The 15,735-nt window shown below is 40.9% G+C and overlaps 1 non-coding gene across 1 annotated transcript; it reads right to left on the minus strand.

Annotated features, from left to right (window-relative positions):
* Window positions 1–15,292: 15,292 nt before the first annotated feature.
* Window positions 15,293–15,367, minus strand: Trnas-cga. Its single transcript has one exon. It is a non-coding gene; the product is annotated as a tRNA-Ser (tRNA).
* Between the last annotated feature and the right edge of the window lie 368 nt (window positions 15,368–15,735).

Raw genomic sequence — 15,735 nt, forward strand, 5'->3', positions numbered from 1 at the left:
AAATAAAAGAAAACTCAATGATAATGAAAACGTACCAAATGTTTGCTCCGCACAAAAATTATGGAATAATAATGACCCAAATGTAAACTCGACACAAAAATTGAGAAATGAACGTTAATCATTAAACCCACAATAATAGGGCAGCATCGCTGACCTTAAGCCCTGTGCAATAATTAATCTGATAAATTGATTCAGGGAGGAAAAGCATAGGAAATATTGTTTCAATTGGAATGATTCTTTTTTTAAAAAAGGGTTGCTTTGAAAACAAAATTATTATTGGGGCATTTCTTGAACAAATTAATTACAATTAACATACATTACATTATCAGATGTGCACAATGCTGCTTCATTACCTTATTTAAAAATATACCTCGTCCCGAACTTTGACCAGATACCCATGTCGACGCCCGCCGACTCCTCACACACCATTTCCGACTGAGTCCAACTCGCAACTGCCAACTCGCAACTGAACTCTCGCGCAGTCAAGCGCAGACTAGCAACGATAAACAACTCTCTGGTCAGAGATTCTGTCATGCCTCGCCATCGCTGGTACTGAATATATACGCGTTCCACGGTGATTAAATTATGCCACGTGCTAAACTGTTTCGGACGATTTTTTCTTTCATTCCTGTCTCCAAGTCAACGTTCGGCTACTATTTTTCCTTCTTTCTCTTCTATTACGGTACTACCTAAATATAGGCACTACTCACTATTACATTTAACTACCTGAATATTTTCCTTTATCTTGCCGTACATTCCTTCAGTCTCTTTCTAACGCGATACGCACTTACAAAATGAAGTTCCCTAAACAAGCAATGGATAGACAGTTAAAGAAACTTATCGTTCCGGGAGCAGACTTAAGGAGGGACGTAATGATGAGTGTAAGGAGAATGAAATGGACTTAGTCCTACTGAATTGGTAACTCCAGGAACTGTTTTCTGAATTCCAAGAGATAAGAAAGTAACAATAAGGCCACCTAATCGAAAGTACGTAGGTGACATTGGAAAAATACTGTAATACGTAAATACTCATAAATTAGGAAGAGGCCTTTATGTAGCAAAAGTTGTCTATTGACTATAATTATGTGCGCATAATCATGGACTGTATGATAGCGTGTAACGTGATAAATGGCACTAATCATTGTAAAGGTACAGCACTAATATTAAACAGAAGTGATGAGGCTTTTCCAGTAATATAGAAAATTATCTCTACGTCACTGCGATTATCTCCAAGATACGTACAGAAGAAAAAAAACCTGCAGTCTGCGTTTCCATGGTATGAATTCTACATTGCTGTCAATGTCTCGTGAGTTTGTATAAAGCTCGTGCGGCAAAATTTGGAATTTTATTGTTATTCCTTGGGAAACGGTGCAGAGATATTCGTCCTTTCCATCTTCTTTTTTTCCCTGGAGTTGCCTCCGTGTTGATTTCATATGCAGAGTCAACTCCATTCTTATGCAGGGGTACCGAATTCATCTCTGAGATGACACTCAGTAGACATGTGTTGGATAACTCTTCCGACGAGTGCGTACGGTCGGATGGCTTCTCCCCTTTTCAAATAAAGTATCTTATTCGCACGGATAGCCTTCAGCTAAAGTGAAAGCTACTCTTCGCTGCTCGCGTTTCATCAAAGAGGCGATGTTTCACATTGTGCATCCCACAGACGAAAGTATATCGGGAACGTTTTTAACCGACTGGTTTCATCGTTCAGTCACCATGTACCGCTTACAGCAGACATACCACTCGGTTTAGAGAATGACTGTAATGCAAAATACACCAGTAATGATATGAAACAGTGATAACTGAAATTTTGGCAAAACTCCTTGCATGTAACGATGTTTACCCTCACCCATGAAATTAACACCCGGACACGCTTATAAGAACCAAGTTGTAATTATCGTGCTCAATGTAATGGATAACGCGAAGAATTTACAGCCCTAGCTATGGAACCTTAAAAAAAGTAAAATAAATAAATAAATTTGACATGAATAAAAGGTATTAATGGAAACAACCTTTGGTTTAACATATTAATTTATGAATTTAAACACACATTAAACGAACCTGACAGAAAGAAAATTAGCTGACTTTACGATGTACCCTATGTGAATCCTACCAGGTAAACCTACTGGTTTTCAGCGCCACTTGAATGAAGAATAAAACATGTCCCTTAGTTGCAACTGACGTTTGAAAACTACGAACGTTTATTTAACGAATACAATGACGGCTGACTTCATATTTATACAGAAGCTCATGCATATAATACGGCAATGCTGGGCTTTACACTAGTGATCCCAAGACTTCAGTAAATGCGGACCAAGAGTTGTCGTACAATGCCCGTGCTGCAAATTATGCTCACCGTAATTAATCAGCATTATACATGCAGGATGACGGCGTCGTGGGGTGTGGTTCTTCAGTGCAGGGCTAGGGTCGACTTCCAGTCGATACGAACTCTTACCTCCGCTTGTTTACTAAGATGCGCGCCATATGCGCAAGAGCCGGCCGCGGTGGCCGAACGGTTCTAGGCGCTTCAGTCCGCAACCACGCATCTGCTACGGTCGCAGGTTCAAATCCTGCCTCAGGCATGGCTCAAATGGCTCTGAGCACTAGGGGATTTACCTCAGGCATGGATGTGTGTGATGTCCTTAGGTTTGTTAGGTTTACGTAGGTCTAAGTCTAGGGGCCTGATGACCTCATATGTTAAGTCCCATAGTGCTCAGAGCCACTTGAACCATATGCGCACGGCTCTCCATCTCTGAAAGAACGCTACGCATGGGCAGAGAAGCGCACACCTCCCCATGTTCCAGCGAATTCCCAGAATTTTAGGTGAACTAAATGCGGAGAAATGTAAGTTAATGTCGATTCGTAGGATGATCAAACCTTTTATGTTCAGATACAGTATTACTAGTGTCCTGTTTGACACAGTCAAGTCGTTGAAGTATCTGTGCGTGACGTTGCAAACCGATATGAGATGGAACGAGCATGTGAGAACTGTGATAGGAAAGGCGAATTGTCGACTTCGGTTTGTTGAGAGAACTTTAGGAAAGAGTAAAGTAGACCGCATATAGGACGCTGGTGTGACCTATTCTTGAGTACTGCTCGAGTGTTTGGGATCCGTGGGAGTTGGGATTGAAGGAAGACATCGAAGCAATTCATAGGCGGGCCACTACATTAGTACCCGGTAGGTTTGAACAACACGGAAGTGTTACAGAGATGCTTCAGGAAACTATATGCTAATTCCTGGAAGGATGAGGACGTTCTTTTCGAGAAGTACTATTGAGAAAGTTAGAGGACCGGCATTTGAAGCTGACTGCCGCCAACAGACATTGCGCTTAAGGACCACGAAGATAAGATACGAGAAATTAGGGCTCATACGGAGGCATCCGGGTTGGGGATTTTCCATACCTGGGCACTAGGTGTTTGTGTTGTCCTCATCTTTTCATCATCATCATCATCATTTGTCAAAGTGGCTAAAACTGGACTGTGTAAAGATTCGGACTTTGTGTATTGGCGCTGAGGATGGCGCAGTCGAGCGTACCACAAACCAACCATCATCATCATCCTCATCATCATCATACGGAGGTATATAGACAATAGTTTTTCTCTCGTCCTATTTGCGAGTGGAACAGGAAAGGAAATGATAAGTAGTGGTACAGGGTACCCTCCGCCACGCACCGTTCGGTGGCTTGTAGAATATGGATCTACATGTACAACTATATAGCCCCCTATTCCTTCGCACCAGACAGGACATGCTTACCAATCGTAGCGTATGAACACAGATCTGGTTAACGGCAAGATACCTTCATGCACAAAAGTCCAGCCGAGAAGAATACGCTGCGTCAAAACGTCAAACTTTTAGAATCGCACTTTCTGTTCAAAACAGCTGCTGGCTCTCCTCAGTTTCCATGGCGTCACATTTCTACCAATTGCGCGTTTTCGCGCCCAGCAACTAGACTCACATCACAGGCCTTGTGAAAGTAAGGAACTGCACCCTAAGCTAGGCTCTTATTTCTCAGCAAGCTATGTTTATTTAGGAAAGCATAAGGTTTTTATGCCCTCAAGGCACTTTTCACACCACGAAAAAGTGCCAGCTTTTCCGATAACGGAGACCCAACCCTGCCCTGGCATCACGAGGGAACAGTCCCACTCGACATGTCGGAACTTGTCCTGAAAATTGTTATGCAGGGAGATTACACGTAACGAAACACAATGACAGAATTTTAGCTGCTAAGATGCACTGCAAGCACTTTTTAAAAAAAATTTTGAAAGTTGTCAGGTACGTAGCTCGCTAGGCGGGTGGAGGAATGGGCACACCTACCGCAGCGTGCATGCACTACATGGTTTGTGCACACACTTTGTTGGTCGTAATTTGTAAAGTGAATTTCGCTTTTCATTGGTAGGTTTTGTGAGTCAGTTGTTGGAAGTTACTATCATTTGAATTTGCAACTCGTTTAATAGCAATAAGCAGTTGGCTTTGCGGTATCGCTAAGTGTTAACAATGCACATAAAAGAGAATTAATTTTCTTTGTGTTTTTTTCGTATATGTTAGCTATTAGCACTTGCCCTTCTGCAGGTTACAGTGTTTTTCAGTATTGTGGAAGCCCGTTAATGTTTTCAACCTTGTAAAGATGAAACGTGAAGAATGTGGTATGCAATCGAAATTATCTAGTTCTTCCAAAGACCCTCCCCCCTCCTCCCCCAATATGTACTATTTAACAATTTCTTGGACATTGTTTCGGATGATGTTGACGTTTCGATTATGGAAATATTAGAACAAACAGGAAATAGGTGACGATTTCGTGACTGGTGGTGGTGGAAATTTGTGGTAAGTTCCTATGGGACCAAACTGCTTAGGTTATCTGTCCCTAGACTTAAACTCTACTTAATCAAACTTACTAACTTACGCTAAGGACAACACATACAACCATGCCCGAGGGAGGACTCTGACGGGGGCAGCTGCTCGAACCGTGACAAGGTACCCAAGACCGCACGGCTGACTATGGTCAAACGATGATCGTAGTGCTAATTTAAAGTCCAAAACATAAGCGCACAACCTTCATGACGTCAAGAAAAATTGCACGGGAAGAGCTTGCAGTGTCAAAGAGAGGGATGTAAATTGTTTGATTAAAGGAAGGACGGAGAAAACGCTTTAAGCTAAGCAGTATACAAAGCTCGTTCCATTTCGTAAAATCTGAATGTGAATTTTATGAACGGAACAAAGATTTACACGACGTATGAAAGACATGCCAAAATGAAACCCGCAGAATTGCAAAAGGAAAACTGTTAGAAAGTTTTAACACTGCTCATGAGCCACTGCCCCTTTATTGAGGAGATCTAAGAGACTTTCAAGTGAAATTAAAATTACTGATTTCCAAGTTTCCTCAACCTACTTAAACAGATTTAGGAAATTCTACAAAAAAGTAAGTCACACAGCTACGAAGTTTACTTCACGTAAACGTGTAGAAGTGATAAGTAGGTAATACCACAGAGAAATTAGTAGCTGACGTAGAGACGATGCTTTTGGTCATCCCCTAATGTACCTTGTACACAGCCAATGAGTCAGGTTTCGTCCAAGAAATGTTTGTAAACCGCACTCTGTCATTTCGAGTGAACGATAGACAAACTCGCTTGTGAAGTCGATGAATGCTATGACACATTCGTATACAACAATGCTAGTGATAAGTATCAGAGTATTATTGTTTCCATAGCTTTATATCTGTCTTCAGGTACTTCGAGGCTAATTACGACAAAAAATTGAAAAAAAGGACAGTTTAGAATTTTTGTGACCACTACTGTATGTAGTAAAGGAACTGTTTCATTGTTAGTAAAATACTTGTTACTCAGAAATTATCATAAGAGGTGCGCTGTAGAAATTATTACAAAAAAAATTTCATGTCAACACAAAAGTGCTCCCTGATGGAAAATGCCTGCAATATAACATCACACATTGCCTTGATTTTCTTTCCTCCGCTAGTAACTTGTGTGACATCTACAACATTTAGCTGACAACATGAACTAAAATTCTCACGAAATTAATGACTTGAGACAATTTTGGTATGACTTAAGTGCTTAAAATTCGCGTGAATGCACTTTGGACTTGAACTACGCTGTACCACGCTCTTTTGTCATGGCTACGGCTGCTTATTCGTCGATTCGCGAGCCTGGCAGGAAGATCTGTGCAAACCGAAGTTATAAGCATTTCTTCGTGTGGCGAAAAGTATAAGTTTTTAAAGTACTTGTAATATGTCTTAGCAGCTAAGCTTTTTACATTGCATTTCTTTCGACGTATTCTTCCTGTATAAGAAACTTCAGGTTAGGTTTCGTCATGTCGGATTAGACCATCCGCTTGCCAGCTCAGCCATTGGCCAAGGCTCAACGGTAAACGCACAGTAGCTGGCGCCCCCTGTGGCATGCCTGGAGGGGCGACTTTCGCCGAGTCGACACCAGAGGCTTCCCGCCTGTGGCTATGCCAGAGGACCGCTTTCTTCGTTACTTCAGTCACTGCACTGCTTATCCCAGATCAGTCATGCTTCCCGTTCCCACTCACTCACAGAAAGCATAGAGAAAAACGAGGAAGATCAGCACAATATTAAATGTATTTCATATGAAGTTAAAAGTCAGTAAGTACAGCCACTGTCATCCATTTCACTTTATTAAAATATTATCGATGCCTTCCACTCCATCATTATCGTCTAATATTTTCATATTATTGTTGTTGTTGTTTTTGTTGTGGTATTCAGTCCTGAGACTGGTTTGATGCAGCTCTCCATGCTACTCTATCCTGGGCAAGCTTCATCATCTCCCAGTACCTACTGCAACCTACATCCTTCTGAATCTGCTTAGTGTATTCATCTCTTGGGGTGCCTCTACGATTTTTACCCTCTACGCTGCCCTCCAATACTAAATTGATGATCCCTTAATGCCTTACAACATGTCGTACCAACCGATCCCTTCTTCTAGTCAAGTTGTGCCACAAACTCCTCTTCTCCTCTGTTCAATACCTCCTCATTAGTTATGTGATCTACCCATCTAATTTTCAGCGTTGTTCTGTAGCACCACATTTCGAAAGCTTCTATTCTCTTCTTGTCCAGAGTATTTATCGTCCATGTTTCACTTCCATACATGGCTACACTCCATATAAATACTTTCATAAACGACTTACTGACGCTTAAATCTCTACTCGATGTTAACAAATTTCTCTTCTTGAGAAACGCTTTCCTTCCCATTGCCAGTCTACATTTTATATCCTCTCTACTTCGACCATCGTCAGTTATTTTGCTCCCCAAATAGCAAAACTCCTCTACTACTGTAAGTGTCTCATTTCCTAATCTAATTCCCTCAGCATCACCCAACTTAATTCGACTACATTCCATTATCTTCGTTTTGCTTTTCTTGATGTTTTCTAATATTTAATGATAATGGACATGCGAGATGGGTTTGCGCTTCTTATTTTAAAAGATAATCGTTTCAGTGACCTTAACAAAACAAGTAATTCCAACTACCAAAATTCCCACACTTCACAAATGAGTAAGTTTGGCTGGTGGCAGTCATCAGATTTATTAAAACAAAAGAAAACTTGCTATTACTGTTTGATATGAAATATAAATAGGATATATATAGGGTTCCAAAACGCTGTAGGAAGAGAACCAATGCTTACAATGACGCCAAATTTGAACAGCGTGTAACCGACACAAAAAAAAAACGAAAATGACGAAAATGACAAATGACGGATGAACCCCGATGCGATGGCTATGGTTTGAGGTGCACATTACACAATCCATACTGTTCTATGTGCATGATTGCACAAGTTTGGTAGTCAACAATTGTGGCTCTGTTAGTTAGGTAAGCGCATCCACCAGTAGTACCAAATGGGGTGGGTGCCAAAAACCGCATAAAAACAAAATGACATCGGCTTCTACCTGGCGTGGGATTAGTGCCAAACATGTTCAATGCATTGTCCACCGATTCGTGACAAATGTTGAAATCGACAAACGTGTGTTCCACAACAGCTGGGAGTGTCCCTGTAGCACATTCACAATGAGTTACGCAGTGCGCGCCTTCAATTCAGACACTTCCTAGTTGGAGCACTGAACACATCATCTTTCAGATAAACCCACCGCCAGAATTCAAACGGATTAATGTGAGGTGATCTTGGCGGAAAGCCTATAGGAAAATGACAGCTGATAATTCTAGCATTTCAGATATATCTCAGCAGCAACCGTTTCACTGGATGGCTGTGCAATGTGAAGAGGATCGTCAGCTTTCATGAAAATGATCCTACCATATACCCACGCCGTTCAGGGTTGGAATGACATTGGTGCGGAGAAGATTTTCATAGCGTTTTCCAGTGACGGTACATGTAACAGGACAATAGCATTACTCGCAAAACTACGGCCCTAAGATAAATCATGGCTTCAACTCACTCCACGCAATCATCTTTGCAGGATGAAATGATTCCGGTTGATGTGCGAGTGAGTTTTCGGTTGCCCCTATTTTGCAATTCTGCACGTTGACATGTGCTTCGAGACGAAAATGGGCATCGTCTGTCCACAGTGTGTTCCATGGCCGTTATTCGTCCACTTCCATGCGAGCAAGGTGGCGGGTCTCCAGGAAGCAACTCCTGAACATGGGTGATTTTGTATGGATTTCAGTGCAGTATGTTCAGTAGGATTTTATCTGCCGTGCTTGCAGGCATCTCAAACGCTCGGGCAATTCCCCATGCACTGCATGTTTGCAAAGCACCGCGCAATCCCTCCTGCAATGCTGTGACCACATCTTCGACAGACGTCGGATCAACGCTTTCCTCCCTCTGCCCCATTGCACTTCAAAATAATCTGTCTTGTCGAATTTTGTAATCATTTTCTCCATACCCTAATCAGACATCGCACCATTGGCTTCGTTCTTATCTTCGAGTGTCCGGAACTTGTGCAGGACTACTAGCGCACAGTTCCCGTTCTTTTAAAGAAAGTTTTCCAGCAGCACGCGTTACTTCATGGAGACAGTGGTTTTGGGCGTCTCAGACGCAAACTGAGGAACAGACGTATGTCACGTGTCAGTTGGTGTGCATATGCTGACTCTTACAGTGCTACTTATCGGTCAAATTTTGGTAAATATTTTTTCTTCCATGAATTTTCCCTCTGAATCATTCTGAGCAGTTGTTCCTTTCTACAGCGTTTTGAAAGTGGAACTGTAGTTCAAATGGTTCAAATGGCTCTGAGCACTATGGGACTTAACATCTTAGGTCAACAGTAGTTATGGACCCCATGTGTGTAACAAGCCTTGGTAGATACTACTAAATGGTTAACGGAATATCACCAACATAACAATATGGTCTCAGCTGGTGTTTCATCATACATGATGCTAAATGATGAACACTGTTATTCCAACTGACCCTCTTGTTTTTGTGAAAGCTTTGGAGAAAGTGAAGTGTGTTCCTTTCACTTTCTGCACTCTGATTGGAGATTTACGTTGACAAATATGAACCATGACTGCTGAGTTAAATCTATGTTGGAACAACGTTGGTGTGATTTTCACTGGTGAGATACCAATGAGAAGAATGGACCTGGTCTTTAACCATGAAATAAATGTAACGTTCTTTTAATAAAATTTTTATCTGGAGTATTTTCGTTTGTTCAGACTTTTGCTTCTCATTTTGTAGTATGTTATGTAAAGAAATGTTTCAAGAAGATCTTGCTCTTATTCTTGACTTCATTGCAATCAGCACAAGAACTTGAAGTAGCTGAAGAACTGCATAGCCTAGCACACAGTTTACCTGAGGAGAGGCGTCATCACAGAAGGAATTCAACATCTTCAACAGACTGATTTGGATGACCTAATTACATGTTTCAAATGCAATTCAGGTAATAAATACTTATTAACAGTAGTTGATGTGTTCCAAACCTGCATGTGTCAGTATTATAAAGACTAAAACTTGTATTAAGGTGGAAAATGCGTTTAGAAAAATATGCAGAAAAAGTAACAGGAACTGGAATCATTTACAAGATGACCTAGTCAGAATTGCAGTAGTAGTGATAGTAGTAGTAGTAGTAGTAGTAGTATCTTTATTCATCTTTTTACAAGGATATAGGACATGTCAAAGTATTTATAAACTCAGATTAATTTAAAACAAGCTAACTCGTATACTCATATATTTACAGACTTCTAGTTAGAGACAATCATTACATTTACTCCTGGTATACAATACTTTTTTTTACAAATAACTTATTAAATAATGTAATGCCACATTGTTCATATCTCACTATCAGTCACTGCACACATTATACACACATTGTTTCGTAACACTTCACTCACCACACACACAAAAACACACACACACACACACACACACACACACACACACATGCACACACTGGTGATCTCTGGGCCATTTTCTGTACCGCAACTTCTCATTTGTTATCCTGAAAAACTGAATCTGCATCCCTCCATAATGAGTGATATGTTGAGCTCAGAAAGAGGAAGAGATGTTAGTATTGTGTCATGCATAGCTTGGGAGTAAGTACTTCTCGAAAGGAAAAAAAGAAGGAAAAAACATAAAGTGAAGGTGTTATGTGGAATGTTGGATATTTTATAATCATTATTATTATTATCATAATTTATTTGAATAACATTTTTCATCACATCCTCTACTCTGTTTTAGCTAAGTAATCCTTCAATGCATAAAATGTATTGCATAACAGGTACTTTTTAACTACCTTTTTTAAGTAAGTGAACTTTTGCAATTTCTTTAATCTCTTTTGGTAATTTATTGTACAGTTTTATTCCATGGTAGAAAATGCTGTTTTGAGTTGGTTTTTTTTGGTTAATGTAAGTTAAGTCTCTCTCTTGTTGCATGGTCATGGACTGAGATATTGGTGCAGAAATTACCAATGTTATTTTTGATGTGTACAACTGCCTGGTAAATGTATTCACATGGAACAGTTAAAATCCCCAGTGTTCTGAACAGATCTTTACAATGAGCTAGACTAGAATTTTTGGTTATTATTCTTATGGCTCTTTTCTGGAGTTTGAAAATTGTGTTCATATTTCGTGCATTTGTTCCCCCAAAAAGAATGCCATAGCTAAGAATTGAGTGTACATATGAATAATATGTAACTAAAAGACACTGCATGTTACACACTGATGATAGGATTCTAAGGGCATTACATGCTGATGACATTTTCTTTGCAAGTACCTTTGTACTTCAACTGAGAATCAATATTCATTCCTAGAAATTTTGCATTTGTTACACAGTTTATAAAGGTGCCATTTATATTTAATTTCACATTATCATTTTGCCTTTTCAAACTGAAATTCATGGCATTAGTTTTCTTTATGTTCAGTGTCACTTTATTGCTTCTTGACCAATCGTAAACTTCCCTGAGAGTTTCATTTGCTTTCTCTGTGAGGAGTTCTCTTGTTTTCTCAGTGGCTATAATATTGCTGTCATCAGCGAAGATGATTTTTTTCACCATGAGTAACACTACTGGGAAAGTCATTGATGTATATCAGAAACAGTATTTGTCCTAACATGCTCTCTTGCTGAACCTCTATATTAGTGTATTTTGGTTCTCGTAAGTGTTTGACTAAATGTTTCAACCAATTTGAAGTATGTGTTACTCCACTCTCTGTACCCTATCTGTTAGGAATGATCGAAACCAGTCATTAGCTACCCCTCTTATTCCTAATGCTTCTAATTTATTTAATAGAATCTTGTGGTAGACTGTATCAAACGCCTTAGAAAGATCCAAAAATATGCCTGTGACGCACTCATCTTTATCAAGAGCGTCAAGTACAACTTTTGTGAATTCTACTATGGCTGACTCTGTATTTTTGCCACTTCGGAAAGCAAACTGTGATTCGCTTAAAAGATTGTATTTAATCAGGTAATTCAGTAATCTGTCTTTCATAATTACTTCTATTATTTTTGAGAATGGTAACAGCAGGGAAATGGGCCGGTAATTTTCTATGTCTTCTGCATTACCTTTCTTAAACAAATGTACAACTCTTACCTGTTATAACTGCTGTTTTAACTGCTGTACCACATTCATTCGAAGCAGCTTATGGAAAAACATAATACTACTCACTACTGATCATTTTCCAACTTGAAAGCTTCAGTTGTGGGGGAATTCGGTAGAACTCTCAAAGGAACGACGGTTAATCGTTTCATTGCTCATTAGTATCTCAAATGGATTCATATGGCGAGAGATTTATTCGGCTACTATAATCACACCAAATACAGAACAGTTAATTTGAGACCTATAAATGTGATAGATAAGAGCCTTTTGGTCATAAAGGTTTTATAAAATGACTCGGTTTTAATAAAACACACAACTCATTAATAACTTTGTAACAGAGTATAGGCCTACATGTAAGGAGCGAGACAAATAGGCGGAGACATTACACAATGTGTACCTAGATTTTGTAAAGTCACAGAAGTCTACAATTGACAAAGACGCTGACAAAACCATCAAACCACTCTCATTGTCTTCATCTGCTAATTTTATCTTTCTTCAGTCATCAGTCATCAGTCATCTGTAGACGTGCATCTCTCTACCTCCTCCTCTCTCTCTCTCTCTTTCTCTCTCTCTCTCTCTCTTTACTCTCCGAGTGTGTGTATGTGTGTGTGTGTGTGTGTGTGTGTGTGGACTTTAGAGAATTCTTTTTGATAAATAATCTAATACTTTCGAATGTGGCGCACAAAGAAGCCCGTGGAAACACTGTAGTATAATTGTACACTTTCTACAGCTTTGGCAGAAAATTATACTGCCCTGTCACTGGCGGTTTCATTTTAATGAAGATTTTTCCTACCACCGCCATCTCGCATTTGTAAGAACTGTAACTGGCTAAAAAACTTTTCCCTTTTCCGCTATCTTGGATTTTTTAATTTTTCCGCCAACGTGACCTCGGGATAAAAATGGCGTGGGTTGTGGCCTCATGACGATGAACGTAATAGATAACGGGATGTGAGCTGTGACATCACAACTATAGATAAAGTGCGCCAAAATGTTGCGGAATAAGACATTGTACATTCACAACCCAAATTAATTTGTAAATAGGGCTATAGCCTGAACATTTATAAGATATCCTTCTTTTTAATACGCAGATGTGACTTGGTACTTCTACCCACTAACTGTTACACTTTGCACTAATAGAAATTCTTTTAGGGAGTCGAAGACTTATCAAGGAGAAACTTTTTCAGTTTGTTTTCAAATTGTATTTTGCTGCCTTTCAGATATTGTATATCACTGGGTAAACTATCAAAAGTTTTATTTGCGGCTTTGTGCACCCCTTTCTGCTAAAGACATCCTTCATGAGGAGTAATGAATGTCATTTTTCCTTCTGGTACTATAATTATGCACATTATTGTTCCTTTTGAACCTCAATGGATCGTTTACAACAAATTTCATGAGGAAATAGATATAATGTGAAGGAGTAGTGAAATACGCAGGTTCTCGCAGTGGAGTAGAGCTACCATGGACATTTGTTCAGGGCAGCTATAAATATTCATAAGCGTGACAATAGTTTTAACAAGAAAGAAGAAAGCCTCAAGGTAAATGGATTCTTAACTCCCGTGTACGTACGCAGGTAACAAGCGGTGAACCACAGCGGTAATGATCAGGGAAAAGCTCTTAGATGTTGGATGGACGGGCACGTATACAGTGAGGTGTCACAGGTCGTATGATAGCGACATGCACGTATGCAGATTGCGGTAGTATTGCGTACCCAAGGTATAAAAGGGCAGTGCTTGGTGGAGCTGTCATTTGTATTCGCCTGATCCCTGGGAAAAGGTTTCTAAGGTGATTATGGCCCACGACGGCAATTAAACTTAGAACAAGGAATGGTGGTTGGAGCTAGACGCATGAGACATTCTATTTCGTAAATCATTAGGGAATTAAATATTCCGCGATCCACAGCGTCAATTCTATGCTAAGGATATTTCAGCGACATTTCCCAGCGACAGCTCTCACATAACAACCGAGACCAGTGGCGTTCGTCTGGAGTTGTCAGTGCTAACTGAGAAGCAACACTTCGTGAAATAAGCAGACTTGAATATAGGACGTACGACGAAAGTATCCATAAGGGACCGAGCGAGGTAGCGCAGTGGTTACCACACTGGATTCGCATTCGGGAGGACGACGGTTCAATCCCCCGTCCAGCCATTCTGATTTAGGTTTTCCGTGATTTCCCTAAATCACTCCAGGCCAATGCTGGGATGGTTCCTTTGAAAGGGCACGGCCGACTTTCTTCCTCGTCCTTCCCTAATCCAATGAGACCGATGACCTCACTGTTTGGTCTCTTCCCCCAAACAATCCAATCCATCTATTAGGACAGTGGGGGGAAATTTGGCTTTAATGGGATATGGCAGCAGACGCGGATGGCTCATGCCCACGTCCGTTGAATCCTAGACGACTAGAAAACCTTGATATGGTCAGATGAATCCACATTTCAGTTGCTAAGAGATAATGATGTTTGGTTTATGGCGCGCTCTGCTGTGCGGAGATCAGCGCCCATACACACTCCCAATCTGTACACAGTCGAATCTAGCCACTTTCATGAAGGATGATGGCATGACGAGGACAACACAAACACCCAGTGCCTGGGCAGAGAAAAATCACCATCCCGACCGGGAATCGAACCCGGGAACCCGTGATCCAGAGGTAGCAACGTTAGCCACTAGACACGAGCTGCGGACAGGTAAGAGCTGATGACAATGTTCGAACATTGAACATACCATGGATAAAAGTTGTCAACAAGGCATTGTGCAAACTGGTGGTGGCTCCATAATGGTGTGGGATGTGTTTTCATGGAATAGACTGAGTACTCTGGTACAAGTGAGCCGATCCTTGACGGTAAAAGTTTGTCTTGGCTACCTGGAAAGCATTTTCAGCCATTCATGGACGGCATGTTCCGAAACAACAATGTCATGTTAAAGAGCCACAATTGTTCGTGATTGCTTTGAAGAAAATTGTGGACAATTAGAGCGAATAGTTTTTCCACCCAGATCATGAGACACGATTCCCAGCGAATATTTATGGGACATAATCGAGAGGTCAGTTCATGCACAAAACCCTCCACCGGCAACACTTTTGCAATTATGGATGTCTATACAGGCAGCATGGCCCAATATTTCTGCATCGGACTTCCGATGATGCGTCCATGCCACGTCTAGTTGCTACACTACGCCGGGCACATGGAGGTCCGACACGATATTCGGAAGTATCCCATTACTAGAATGAAATTTTCACTCTACAGCGGAGTGTGCGCTGATATGCAACTTCCTGGCAGATTAAAACTGTGTGCCTGACCGAGAATCGAACTCGGGACCTTTGCCTTTCGCGGGCAAGTGCTCTACCAACTGAGCTACCCAAGCACGACTGACGCCCCGTCCTCACAGCTTTACTCCTGCCAGTACCTCGCCTCCTACCTTCCAAACTTCACAGTATCCCATTACTTTTGTGACCTCATTTTAATATCCCGACGTGGAGACGACACCCGCCTGCCACCAGCTATGGAGGCAGAAACCTTTGACATGTATTCTTGCTGAAGAATCATCGAAAAATCATTAAACGTTGGCCGTGGCAAAAGCGTACGGGCAACACACCAAAGCCATTTTGGGATATCTGTGGAAAATACGACACAAATGAAACTTTGTTGTAGAGCAGAGAGGAGGAGGAGATTAGTGTTTAGCGTCCCGTCGACAACGAGGTCATTAGAGACGGAGCACAAGCTCGGGCGAGGG

The sequence above is a fragment of the Schistocerca piceifrons genome, chromosome 7, assembly GCF_021461385.2.
Source record: "Schistocerca piceifrons isolate TAMUIC-IGC-003096 chromosome 7, iqSchPice1.1, whole genome shotgun sequence".
In the NCBI taxonomy this organism is placed as follows: Eukaryota; Metazoa; Arthropoda; class Insecta; order Orthoptera; family Acrididae; genus Schistocerca; species Schistocerca piceifrons.